We start from the raw sequence: 14,593 nt of genomic DNA, 5'->3' as shown, positions 1-14,593 counted from the left end.
GTTGTCGTGACAGTCGCCGTACGTGGCTGAAGGTTGCTCTAGGATGCAATGTTTGTGAATGATCGTACATGTACTGGAGGTTTTAAACTACAGTGCTGGTTAGGAAATCAGATGTGGATAAATGATATTGTAGATGAGGTTGAGAGGAAGAAGTGTGAAGCAGTGTTGAATTTATCGTGTAATGCGTACAACAGGTTCATGGTAAGGATAAGCCAGGGTGAACGAAACTACAGTAGACTCTCAATAAACGAAACTCTCTTAAATGAAATTGCTGCTTAAATGGAACAACTGCCTCTAACACGATTGGTTTTGTGCTTGAATTCTGCACCCCTTTTCATCTCTCAGTAAACGAAACTCCTGTTAAATGAAACATATTTTCCTGGTCCCTTCAGCTTTCGTTTAACAGGAGTCTACTGTATGTCGTTATAGGGAAATGCAGTAGACTCGTTGAACGAAGCCTGAAGAGACGAAGAAAATATGTTTCGGTTAACAGGTGTTCCATTTACTGAGAGATGAACTGGGTTGCAGCACTCAGGTGCAAAACCAATCGTATCAGAGGCAGTTGTTCCATTTCAGCATCAATTCCATCTTAAGAGATTTCCATTTACTGAGAGTCTGATGTAATACAAACTGTGGGCTTTTTATGCCTTTTATATATTGCACTGGCCAAGAAGGAAGCCGCTCCACATCCAAAAAAGTTTTTCTCCATGCTGTTCTGTTTCTTTCTCAAGGTGGCGTTGAGGATATGTCGCACTATAGCTACACTTTGTACAAACATCACGTAACAATATAGAATGCCACAGGAGAAAAGGTGCAATTGTAATATTAAGAAATTTGAGGACACCACAGCTCAGCTTGTAGCACAAACCACGAGTACTGCAAGTTATTTGGAGAAACTTGTGTGCTTGGTTTAGTGATAACAATAGCTTTTGTGGCCATCTGTGCTGTGGGTCCGAGAATAAAGATATGTGCAATAAAACGTGTGGAAATATTTGTACAACACTGATATTTAATGTTTCAGAGCATGTGGTAAACTAGGTTGGATTGACTGGGCCCAGTATTGGACTTCCCTGTTTTAAGCTGGACATCTCAGTTTTTTTTACATACTAGTATTTTAATATGAATCAACATGTCTGACTTATATTCTGCCAATGTGTTAGCCTCTAGTATGCAAAATTTTTGCCAATTTGAATAATTTTCTGGACATGTTTGTCTAACCTGGTAGGGACTTCCTATTGTGCAGCGCTGCCAAAGACAAGGTTGTGGGTTCGATTCCCGATCATCGCAGGTGCATTATTGTGGGCATGGATTTTGAAATCTTTACTGCACTATGCTTTCGATGCCAGGAAAAGAAAGCCAAGTGGTTGGAATTAATCCGAAAGGGTCAATACAGCATCCCGCATAATCAGTTTTCGAGTTTGAGAACACAATATCTTGAAGCTGAATCTAGAGAGAGAGACTAAGGATGAGAGAAAGGCAGGGAGGTTAACCAGGGCTGAGCTTGGTAGGCCACCCTGCACTGGGGAAGGGGGAGGGGGAAGGAAAGTTAGAGAGGAGGAGAGGAAAGTCACTGTTGCTGTCGACGTAACAGCAGTTCTGCGCTTGACATCACAGGCGGTGAGTCAGCCCCGTTGCTGAAACTAGAGCAGCGCATTCGTTGCTTTATGCAAGTTGTATGCGCGGTCCCATGCAACCAAAATCTTGTCGACGGTGAAGCCATGGTGGTGCTGCTAGTGTTCTCAAGCAACAGACTTCTGAAGGCTCTGAATCTAGCACAGTTATTTAAGTGCACGGTGTAAGAATATACTCAGGTGATGACACTCTTCCCCCAACGCATGGGAAACCGCAATCCGCGCGCGTCCAGATAATGTTCGGGTTCTTATCAGATGACTTGCAGAGGGCGCTACGAAAAGCGGGGCAGTCGTCACCATAGCAACGCGCATGCTGCTGATAACGTGCATTTTTCTGTGCCATTTTGCTGGATAATGCGCATCCGCCAAGCGGCGTCGAGGGGCGAAATCGAGAGAGCAACAGGAGAGGGAACGGCGAGAGCGGCGGCGATGACGCAGCACCACCGTGATTCGGCTACTCGCGGGCGCTCTTCGCCTCAAGCCATTAGATGGCGCACCGCTCAACGGACCGACGACCGAACATTTTCTGGCCGCTTAGGCGCACGCAGTGTCAACACCTGAATATTCTTACACCGTGGTTAAGTGCTACTGGATGTAAAAATTGAAGTTTGCATAAATGTCAGTTCAGCCACCCCTCTTTTTAAAAATTTTATTATACCATGCATTTGTGAAGGTTCCTTGGGCTAAAGATTTCCACATCAAAAATGCGTAAGACACAATTGTGCAGTTTGGTTGTTTATTGCAGGATAAGTGCACAAGGGCTTCAATATATGTGTTGTAAAAGGTACCACAATAAAGTTCATCTGGGTCCTCCTGTAAGACGTGCAAGTCATATACATTGTAAGAGATCAAGCTGCTCAAATACAAATGAAGTGGGTAAATACTAAGGGCCTTTTTATGTAATTGTGCGCAGGCTGTAAAATATAACTTCAATATAGAAAAGCAGCTATCCTCAGCATGCAAACATGTAACAAATGAAATCGTTGCCTTAGCTTAATGGCAAATAACAGGGCTGGAAAATATAATGCACTACTATAGCTCTGTGAGGGATGCATACATGAATACCTAGTATTTACAACAAAGAAGCAAACAAACAAGAAAAAAGTTATATAATTGTTTGAGGGTGCAGCTTGCACTAACTTGAACATGGCTTGACACAACAGTAGTGTACTTCATCGCTTCGTGTTATGCGAGATAAAAAAAAATGCAATTTCACTGTAATTCATGTACAATACTAAGCATTATAGGTCTGCAAATGTCTGATTTTTGAAATCTTTCATTGTATTCCACTTAAGGGCTTCAAATTGATGGAATATACAGATGGGGGGGTTAGGACCTATTTCGACAAACAACATTGCAGGGTCACTCGGAAAGTGCATTGAGTGATCTAACACTGCTCCAATATTTGGCCGTGTCTGCAAAGGCTGCTTTGAAGACCAATGCTTCATGGAGTGTCATTGCATTACTAAGGCACACATTTCTCAGCCTCATTTTGGACCTGTATGTGGTAGCTGATTTTGCACGATCTCGCTCGTCCAGTTGCAGTGTCTCCTTAAATTGCTTGTACTATATTGGTTAGCTTCATGTATATGTGAGGTTTGTTTCGTTTCCCAGTGAAAGTTGAGATGTTATCGTTGCAAGGGGTGTGTGTTTTTCAATAACTTTTTTTTTTTCATGCGAGGGAGAGTACTCAACATTGAATGAAAGTTTGGTTTTTCTTGGATACCGGTGTTTTATTCAGTTGGAAAATTTCGCTGTTTAAATACCGCTAGTTAAGCAAGGAATGTTGATGGGTAAATGCTGCAAGTCGCAGCTAAGCAGCGAGAGCTCAACCGGCCCTCGTTTCCTGGTATGCGGGCCTTCTGCGACTACTCATTTGTTTTGCCTGAACCTCCTCCAGTCATCTTGGACATTGCCTGTTTCACCGCGTCCTGGATTTTCTGCACTATCGGATTGGTGCTCTGCAAACAGAACAAAGCAGGGAAGAACGCAGTGTGTAAAACCAAGACATTCATATACCCATATATGTTGAATGTGAGAATGTGTACTGCTATAAACAGAAGGTGGTAGTAATGTTACTGAAACGCCAGCGGTTCAGTACATAAAATAATTTTTTTTTCATGTAGACATTTGTCGTAACGGTGTTTTGGTTTTACATTTTTATTCAACTCTTTTTCATGCAACAAAAGTCTCGGTTGCAAGGGCAAAGGCAGATGTGCTTTGCCTGACGGGGGACCCCAGCAGCTGAACTCACACACTCGGAGCTTGAAGCAACAAGAACACTATGCGCTATCACACATAGAGAACAACTTCATGTAAAGTAATCAATGGAACAAGGTTCATAGTTTTACAATCATGAATGAATAAAGGAATCGCTAATAAATGACAAAAACGTCACGAACATAAAATTTCTTTATACACACTAATTATTAATCATTAAGACGGACAAGGGGAGAAGCCTCAACATTCTTTTTGAAAGAGTTTCGGGAAAAGTATTTCCGAATAATTTCTATGGCCTGCGTATGTCTGTTGAAAAGCCTGAGGATTAGGTACGAAAGCATTTGAGTTCCATAGCTGACCCGTACAAGTAGAATTCTGTTATGGTCATGCCTTAATTTATAAGCCACATTACTACTAGACTACAAATCAAGATGTTTAGAAGGACCGGGCTTAATTTCACTCAAGACGTATAAGAGCACTTTCAACTTGTATAACCGCTTCACTTTTAGAACGGAGTGTTCTAAAAAATACAAACCAGTGTGGTTTGTAGTTTTAGGACCAGCTTTGGTTTGTACTATCCTGGTTCCTGCTGACATACTTAGTAGCGCAGTTCTGTGCAGCAACACCTTTCCAGCTCATGCTGAGATTAACCGAAACAACAGCAAGAAATAAATGAAAAATAGAAGGGGCCACCATTGGTGCTGGAAGCGGCACACACTATGAAACAATTCCAAGAAATCGGTTTTGCATTACTTACACTTTCGGATGAAGCACGTCCTTGTACGTCTCTGCCGGTGTCAGCCCTTCCTGAATGCGCTAGACCGCCGCTTGATTGTCCTTGATGGCCTCTTCATGAGGAATTGTAAATAAAAGGAAATTGTTCATTGCAGTTTTGCAGGGGACACACATACAAAGATTGCTTGAATTTCCGCTTTTTGGAATTTATGTGGGTTATCTTAAGAGCCTGTAAATAAAAAGCAGTGTGATGCAATTGCATGCTTATTTATAAATCTGCTTAGCTTTGGCAACTTCATGGCAGCACGATGGCTTCCAAGATCTGAGGTCCCCAATCGGAGAGAGAGGCCTCTCTGCTAACTCATTGTGAAGCCATGCTAACAGCCCGGGATATGACTTCTGAGAAAGAGTGCACTGGCAGAGATAGTTCAGTCGGCTGCGCTGCTGTGCCTTTTTCCTGTGCTGCACGTGTTCTCTGACATGGCAATCGTGTTGGGGGCCTGTGCACATTTTTTTTTTTGTTTCACTTTGCTTCAGTTATGTTGCAGTATGTAGTTTCCTAACATTTATCTGCCTCATGCTGAAATGGTTCGAACGACATGTCGCAGCCAAACCATGTTTGAATTTTCAACAGATCCTTAGACTTCGAAACTTAACCTTTCACCCTGAATATGCCTGGCAGTGCGTGGCCGGCAAATGTGTCATCAAAGGTCAAGCGTGTCCGACACGCTGTAAGTGATTGCTTCGAGAAAGAGAAGGTGTATACTTACTGTACTGCTTCTGCGCATCCTGCAAAATTGGCAGAGAGTATGGTAGCAGTTAAGTGGCATCGTGTGAAAGGGGAGATATGTTTGACGTTCTATATCGACATTTCTGCCTCCTGCTGTTGCTTTAACTTGGCTAGTGTATTTTCATATGCGTACGATTTACACTGTGTGATCAGTAGCTTGGTTTAACAATGGATTGTCTTGGGATTCGTCTAATATTACTTGTCATTGTCTCTACGAAAAGTGAGTAAACACCTTCAGTAAAACAGGAAAAAAAATTAACATTGCCAAATAAATAATGTACACAATCTTTAGGGCATAGGCATTGAAGGGACGCCAGTCAAACCAATACGTTGGACTTGATAGTCATCCTTTATCAGAAGAAAAGGTCCTGAGACGCTGGCCAAATCCGCCCTCAGCACGGAAAACGTTGAGAAAGTGTTGCGAAAACTGGGCTTAGAGGCAGACTTTAAGCAGTGCCGTAATGTGCTTTCTTTTTTTTGTTTGTTTGACTTTCTTTGCTCTAAAGTGAAGCAATAAATCTTTGTAGACAAACAAAATCATGTTTGCGAACTCTATTGAAGTTTGTTTCATGATCATAGCTTCATTATTAAAAGAAAAAATGAACGTAGAAGTTTCAGTTATTTCGAATCCCCATTGTAAATTAACCCAACGCCAGTACGTCAGAGCAACGTCACAGATTTCAAAGCTTTTGTTTTCATATTTTGCCCACGTTGGCCCAATAAAGATTCCCGAAACTGCCCATGTCAACTCTGTGGCTTCCTTTGAATACAATATACTCAATTTTTTACCGATGGGGAATCGTACAAGTTCAGGCGCTGTAAAGATCTGCGACGTCCTGATGAACTGGTGCATGAACTTCAATGTGGCGGCGCCACCAGTCTTTTTCTTTTTTTTTTGCACTTTTTCTGACTTGCCAAGCATCATCTCGCATATGAAGGTGTTTTTGGTATTGTGGAAGGGAAATTCACTAATAAAACTGAAATCATTTTTCTCTTTAGTGCCACTTTAAGCGAATTATTATAGAGCTATAGTCGGATGCAACTTAAGAAGGCAGGAGAGGCCCTGCCCAGACGACCGAAGCACGGCTGCCGATCGCCTACGCGACTATAGAAATAGTCCCGCTCATGTACGCGCCGATGTTCTCCGAAGGCGGAGCCACCGGACGTCCCGCTCATGACGTCAGTCCCGAGTGCGCGCCCATTGGTGCAGGCTTGTGTTCATCCGCCTTTGAGAAGGAAATGCCGCTGCCTTCTGAAGTTGTATCCGACTTTAGTTCTTCATAAAATCAAGAAGCAGCTTTTGCTTGGTTTTTCTAATACATATACAATGTCATTATTTTAACTTACTAAAGTGTAAGGCAAGTACTATCGCGCTCAGTATGAGCTACACTAGGGACCATAGCTACACCACGCGAGCGCGTGGCCGAGTGCTCTGCAAGGTTGCACAGTGGCGCCGATCTTGGCATATTTTCGAGTTATCGGGAGAGAGTTTGGCTGCTCGTGCGAGTGCGTATCACCCCCACTTGCTTGCTTTCGCCCGCGAAGTTATCATTTTCTAAGCTGATATCACCGCAGGGCAAAATGAGGGTGAGGGAGAACGCAAGTGGAGGCGATGCGCGCTCGCAGGAACAGCCAAACTCTCTCCCAATAACTCGAAAATGTGCCAAGTTGCTCCTTTTTCTTTCCTCAACCTCTCCTCCTCCTCCTACAACCTTGCAGAGCGCTCGGCCACGCGCTCGCGGGATGTAGCTCATACTGAGCGCGATAGTACCTATGTAGCTTTTCATGAACTCGTATACATAGCTACTGTCCCTGTACTTTTCATTCAACCTTCGATCTGCATAGGTGAATCCTTGTAGCTGAACAAATGCAGCTGTAACAGCAATCTATGGGATCTAGCTAGAATATGGGTTGTGCGAGTGTTATTGCGCATAGTACAGTTTCCTGAATTAGCTTTCTCGTATGCAATATCTATAGAATGTATGACAAGGCAAAGCGATTATGCATGGCTGTAACTGACTTAACGTCGTAAAGGCCAGTGTACAGCAGTGTTGAGGGCAAAGCCTCAGCGATGAAATGCAAAGTGATGCTAAGCTAGGCGAAGGTGGGCACGGTTTAGCACTGAAGGAACCTCCTTTCCGCTTGACCACATGCCTGTTTCCAACCTCCAACTAGCCTCCGCTGTACTATGCTATACCGTCCTTCCTCACATCACTCCTCCTTACCCTCATTTCCCTTTCGCACCCCTTACTGTACTATATTATATATGACTATACTATGTTTTACCCTCTCCCCTCCTGACTTCCTCCTCCCCGCCCGCGCTTCCCTTTCCCATCACATTGTTATACTATACATTGCTACGCTATGCTTTACCCTTTCCATCCTCCCCACCCTCACTTCCCTTTCCTACCCCTTACTGTACTATACTATACATGGCTATGCTATGCTTTACCCTCCTTCGCTATGCTGTGAACGTCAACAGCCCTCTCTGAGCTCGGCTTTAACAGCTCCGCGGTGAAAAAGTTCGTCAGTTGGAGGAGTGACTCGTCAACTTCGCACGGAGTCAAGGTTGGTAAAGTGTAGCGTGCACTCACCGGCCCACAAGTCCAAAGCGACAATAATGCAAACGATGAGCAGGCACCAGGAGCACTTCATTGCGGCTGCATAATATGAGGAAAGAGAAACAATCGCCTCGCTAAGCAAGCTTGAAAATTGAAACATGTTCTGTGTGCTCGCACTCTAAGCGCATTCTGCACGCGTTCATAGTTGTACCATGAGCGCTGTTAAACTGGGAAGCCATGATAGCAGCTAACTGTAACCTCTGTGTATCCCACCATAACTAACGGGCGTTATTTCCCTAAATTGTCGCCGAGAATGTTATGTCAGTCCTGGTGACGAAGGCATTGCTACAGGCGGTGTTAGCCGGCAGATCAGGCCGGTAATTGCTCGGCCCATGTCTCTTTCATTCTCGACGAAAATAACGCAGGGTGAACAGAGACACGAGAAGAAGACACAACACAGGTGGCAACTTACAACAAAATGTTTATTTTGCATGTGCACAGTTATAGTGAACACCTTAGAAAAAACAAGATCCCCACAAGCGCACATATATCCTTCTCATGTCGCCATCGCCCTGGCATGTTTAGCTAGAAAAGTCCGCTCTTTTTCACTCAAGGCGACAGATGGACAGCTAACGCAACCATAGGCGTGCGCACAGGGGTGGGGGGGAGCCCCCCCCCCCCCCCCATTTCACCGAAGAGGGGAGGCGCAAAATCTGCCCCGTACATTGACCCTTCTAGTCACCTAAGAGGGGGGGGGGGGCAGAATTTGTCCCATACATTGACTTAGTATGGGGGGGGGGGAGCGCTGCGATTAACCTTCGCCCCCCCCCCCCCCCTGATGGGGAACCCTGCGCACGCCTATGAACGCAACTGCGACCCGCACGTGATGTGGCGACTGCCTCGATGATTTCTCGCGTATGGGATGACTTGCATCGAGTTAAAATCTTGCACCTATCAAAAATAGGTTCGCACCCACAGTCGCGATAGTGCACACCAAGATGACCCTGCCTGTTCTTAGCGTTCTCATTTTGTACTGTACTCATGTACTGATGGGCTAGTTGGTAAGCCATGATATTTCATGAAGCAGCGCACAAAAGACACAGTCACGCATGAGTTGCAGTCCAGCATTTTGTGTTTGCGTCATTTCATGTGTACGTGATCGTGTCCTTTGTAGGCTACTTCATCGAATAGCGTAAGGGACCCTTAGACTTCTTTGAATGAAGTGATTAAAAATTCGTGAACACGGGCTGTCGCTGTAGCCGACGTTTCGACAAGCGGACTTGTGTTGCTTGTCTTCATTCAAGCTTCCACCTTTCCCTGAACTTCAGTCTTTCTCTTTCCTTTTCTTTCTTTTTTTCTTTTTTGAATGAACCATGCGCACGTACATCACGCTGTCATTTCTGTCGATGGTGCCTGAATGTCCGTATTTTCAAGTAATATCCCGACGATGTAAGATTATGGCGCTATATATATGTACGATTCAGGATATTCGTTTTTTCCAATGAAAGCTCGCGTTATGCATGACGGGTTAACCTACGACGACAGTGGCTGCGCGGACACCGTTCATAACTGAAGGATTTCAGTTTCGTGACGGAACCAAATTGCGTACATACCTGACTCGGAGAGGAGTGGTTGAACGTGTCGGCTTTTTTGTGCTTCGAGTTCAGTCGACAGATATTTGGGGGATAGCGGGTTATCTTATAGCCATTTAAAAAGCGGCCACTGTGCCGCCGCTTGTTTCTGGGACGCGCCTTTCTTTTGATCCCGTTGCTGGGAAGAGCAACACATTGCATAACTAAAAAGGAAAAAAAAGACAAACGCTTGAACGCGCCGTGCGGTTATTGTTCCAAATGCAAAGGTCGTTCTATTGCGTCCTATTTCTGTATGTCTGAAACAGCTTTTTTAATCGGGGTCGTAGAGTTTTCCGCCCGCCCCCTACACTTTAGTTTTTTTGCTATTCATAAGCCGTAGAGACGTGCCGGTGACATATTAGTCTCGTTTTCTTTTTCGCCGCATCCGGCTTTACAAGGTTCTGGTAACTAGGTAAAGCCTTGCTTTGTTTAAATAAATATGTCTCAAGGTAAACACCCACCACGTGCGCTTACGATTTATGAGAGTTTTTAACGTTGCCCGGTGAACACCACGCTAGCGTATGTGGATTTCAATGAACACTGCTGAATTACTCCTATGTCATAAAAAAGCCGTGCCACTTTAGACCGAAATGCGACGTCTCATAAAAGGAAGCGTGAGGGGGAAAAAAATTCTGGCGCCGACCCTAATCCTTGACCTAGGTGCCTGGTAGTGGCACCAAGGAGGTAAAAAAAAAAAAAAATCTGGAGTGGAAGCTCTCGCAATTCCTCACCGGCAGAAGCGAAGCTAGCTTTTGCCCCCCGCCCCCGGATCCCTTTTAATCTCGGAAAATGCTCATTTCGAGTAGTGCCCACTTCGAGATCAAGAAGGTTCGCTGTGTCAATCTAAGCGCTAGGTTAATTATGAAATAAAATATCGTTGTTTCCGGCGAAAGTCACAAATCGAGATGAGAAGTGGCGTAGCCAGGGGGTGGCACACCGGGCCCGTGCCCCCCCCCCCCCCGATTTTTTTTTTTTTTTGCCATGGCATCAGAGCAGAAAATGACACTCGACCACATCTGCCTGCCCGGCCCTCACTTCAGATCAAGGAGGTGCATTCCCTCCCCCCCACCCCCCCCCAAAAAAAAACATTTCTGCCTACGCCCCTGGAGATGAGTACATGGTGACGTGGTCTCCAATAAAACTGCCATGACTTCGAGGCTTCTTAAGGGAACCAGTAACACAAAGACATACGTTGAGCAGCTAGTATCTGTCCGGAAAATATAAACTCGTAGGGCGCAGGGAGAAAACGTTCCCTTTGTTAAACGCTAACGTTTTCTGTTGCCCCTACTAAGATGGCCGCTGCAGCCGCCATCTTTGGGGGTGGATAATGGGGCACGACTTCACTCTTAGGGCATAATTTCCGCTCCAGCAATTCTTTTTAAACCTCCTTGCATTCGCCCGGCGGCGCTCGTGTGCCTTGGTGTATTCCTTGGGTTAACTTGAACGCGGGTTGTCGCTGGAGCCAACGTTCTGACAAGTGGCCTTGTCTTCTTCAAGGCTGCTGCTTTGAAGAAGACAAGACCACTTGTCGAAGCGTTGGCTTCACCGACACCCCGTGGTCAATGACTTCCATCTCGTCAAACCTCCATCTTCTCTTGAACTTAATTCTTTGAACTTCTGCCTCGTTTGGGCTAACTTTGTCTTTCGCGCGCTGCCGAAGCGGATCTCGAAGAGGCCACGTACATAGAAGCGCGTGGTTGAGATCTGCTCCGCCAGATGCCGCAACGATCCAGACTGCTCGCAATCTTACAATGAACTCAATAGACCCTTTTCGTAAAATGAACTCAATAGACCCTTTTCAAACCCTTTTCGTAAAAGGGCGCCCCAAGCGCCCTTCACGCGAACTACTCCAAGCCGCCATGTTTAGGGCGCCGCAGCAGACGACACTGTCTGCGACTAGGGTGGCTACCTAGTGCGATTGCCGCTGCGCGACGTTTCGCTAGCGTGACAGCCAGCCTGGGCGTTGTTAATTGTGCCAGAAACGTGTTGCTAAAGATGGTTGGAAGGTACCATGTTCGGTTGCGTCACCAACGAGGCTACCGCGACGAGAACGGAAAAGTATTTGCGACAGATCGATGTAAACAAACACATGTGTCGCATATCTGCGCACAGTGCATGTGTCAATGTCATTATGGTCGTGGAAGCGCTAGGGCGTGTAGGCATGCTGTAGATTTGTATGTAAAATGCTCGTGCACGCGATGGATGACGCGGTATCGACCATCGTAAGCGCGTTGCAGTGGCTTCCGTACTATAGATGCTGGCAACGCAACCTGGAATTCAGACAACGCCAGCTTTGCGGGAAAATGGGAAGTACGTTGCTGGCAGCGCGGTTCAGGGCCACGAAGCGTGCGGAATGAAACTCACAGTTTGTTGATGTAGCCGGTGTAGTCGGGACATGGTAGCGAGGGCAGCGATGACGCCAAGTCACCCTACTAAGTTCATACAGTGTACTTTGCCAAACAGAAGGCCGCTGCTGGCAGCCAAGTGGTTGTGATGCCTCGGCGGACCTGACTACACTTAGTTTCACACATCAAGCGCACCGCTGTTGAACCTGTGCGAGAAGTTCGATCAGCAAAATGTATAAATCCGCGTGTCTGCTTTCATTGGTTTTCGCGGTTGTGAATGCTCGTGTGAGCCGAGCACGAGCCTGCGCGTGAGGCGTCGCGACCGGCTACTCTTGAAATACTGAAACAACGAAACGTCAGGTGGTGTGAAACAGCACATTAAAAGCCGCATGACGGAGTTTATTTATAATTAGGGCACAAATCATGTATTACTCAGCCTGAAAAAAATAAACGCGGGCTTGCCTCTCCTGGCTGTAACACCGCTCGCCCCGAGAAAAACCTAGGAGGGGGGGCGCAAGGTCAGCCCCACACATTGACATAATATGGGGGGGGGGGGGGGCGCAGTGTCAGCGCCATACATTAGAGAGTTTTAGTGCTGGGTTCCCGCGGGCTTGGGGGCGCGCGGGCCCTTGCGCTCTTTTGTATTCTCGGTGGATGCGGCCGGGAGTACAAAGGAACGCAAGAGCGTGCGTACGCAGGTGGCTTGGGGTCCCCAGTGCTAAAACTCTCTATTGACATAATTGGTAGGGGGGGGGGGGGGCTCCGACGAACCTTCGCCCCCCCCTGAAGGGGAACCTTGCGCACGCCTATGATACCCCCCCCCCCCCCCCCCGTGCAGCTTTCAGTGCGCTCGCTTGGTAAAAGAGGAATAAGAAAGCTCTTAGAGCGTGCCACAAATCCCTGTAACTCCTCTCGTGTACTTCACGAATCCTAAAAATTTTTGTGGCAGTCGCTTCGTGAGGCAATAAAACTCCAATAGCGAGGTCATCCGATGGTTACTCGAAAAGTACTGCAGGGCCCCTTTAAACCTTGGCTAATATTAGCCGGGACGCCCAGTAGATCGCGACATACATGTTTGCAAAACTAAGGCATAATATTCAATTGCGTATCAACAGACATTCCATTGAGGTCAACCTGAAAGTCGGTAGAAACACAATATAGTTCTGTAAGCGCACACATCGCTTGCAAGCACCCTCCGTGACCGAACTCTCGCCGAAGGGACATGTGGTGTATACCTCTGTGTAGCGCAAACATAATCTCGGGCGTTTCTCCCTTCCGGTTGCGACATAGCTGATGGCGGTGTTTCTCGTGGCTTGCGCGATCTGTTTATTGTTCCACTGTCCACAGCTTCCTGCTCATGCCCGTTACATGGCAAACATGCGCGGGTCGAAACGCGCTTTGCCATACAATGGCTGTCCTCGCTATCTTTTTCGGACAGTCCGGTTGTGCACATGGCGAAAAGCTTGCGTAAATAACGACGAACCAGACTGAAGTTACGCCCTCGCGCGCTAATGTTTCTGTTGCTACCCACACAATCGCATATACTCATTCTCTCAGTATAAAGCAAGACAAAAGCAGTAAAAAAAGAAGTCCCTGAAATAACAGCTTTTGTTTAAGTATATCTTGTATACCTAATAGTTGCGCGACATTACTGCGGAATTTGTTGAGTCATCGGCACCATTGCGGTCATTGTGATCAGCGTAATTTATCAGTACGAAGGACTCTCCCGCCTATCTCAAATGGCCTCTAAGCTTTTTTTATTTTCTGCGTGTGTGTTACCTGACTCCGCTCTAGTTTACGCTATTAATCACTCTGCCAAATCTCCTATTGTCATTTGCCGTGCCAATTTTTCATTCGCTTGTGACCCATTATTATCTCCGTGTGTGTAGCATAGCCTTTCAAGCTACATTTTCTTTTTGTGAATTTCAGTTGTGGAATATCCGGCTATAACCACTTCCATGCTTAAATCCACACTGCTTTGTTCCTTTGCCTCCTAACTTTACGCGTACCGCACGTTGTCCGATTTTAAGTAGGATTTGCCAAGTAGGACACGACGATAATAATAATAATAATAATAATAATAATAATAATAATAATAATAATAATAATAATAATTTTGGGGCTTTACAGGAATCGAACTCGCATCATCTAGGTTATCAGTGAGACCAGGGCTTAAAGTCAGGGGGGGGCTCGGGGGGACCCGGCCCTCCTTCCATTTCTTGAGGAGGGGGTATGTATGTATGTATGTATGTATGTATGTATGTATGTATGTATGTATGTATGTATGTATGTATGTATGTATGTATGTATGTATGTATGTATGTATGTATGTATGTATGTATGTATGTATGCATGTAGGTCGCCGCCCTCTGAAGCCCCCCTTCCTCCAATGAAGGGAGACTTTAAGCCCTGAGTGAGACCCTTTACCTGCTGGATAAGCAGCTTTGGCTGTTACCTGATGCGATGGAACCGGCTGCCCCAGAGACTGCGTTCAGGATTTGTGATTTCTGGAAGTATTAGAAAAAAAGATCAGTGAAGCTCGCACTAAGTCTCGCAAGGATGGGTCACAGCAGCTCTGCTAGGGAACACCAGCTCTGCTGTGACCCATCCTTGCGAGACTTAGTGCGAGCTTCACTGATCTTTTTTTCTAATACTTCCAGAAATCACAAATCCTGAACGC

This window comes from Rhipicephalus sanguineus, chromosome 6, assembly GCF_013339695.2.
Source record: "Rhipicephalus sanguineus isolate Rsan-2018 chromosome 6, BIME_Rsan_1.4, whole genome shotgun sequence".
Classification (NCBI taxonomy): Eukaryota; Metazoa; Arthropoda; class Arachnida; order Ixodida; family Ixodidae; genus Rhipicephalus; species Rhipicephalus sanguineus.
Note: the sequence above shows the minus strand (reverse complement) of the source record.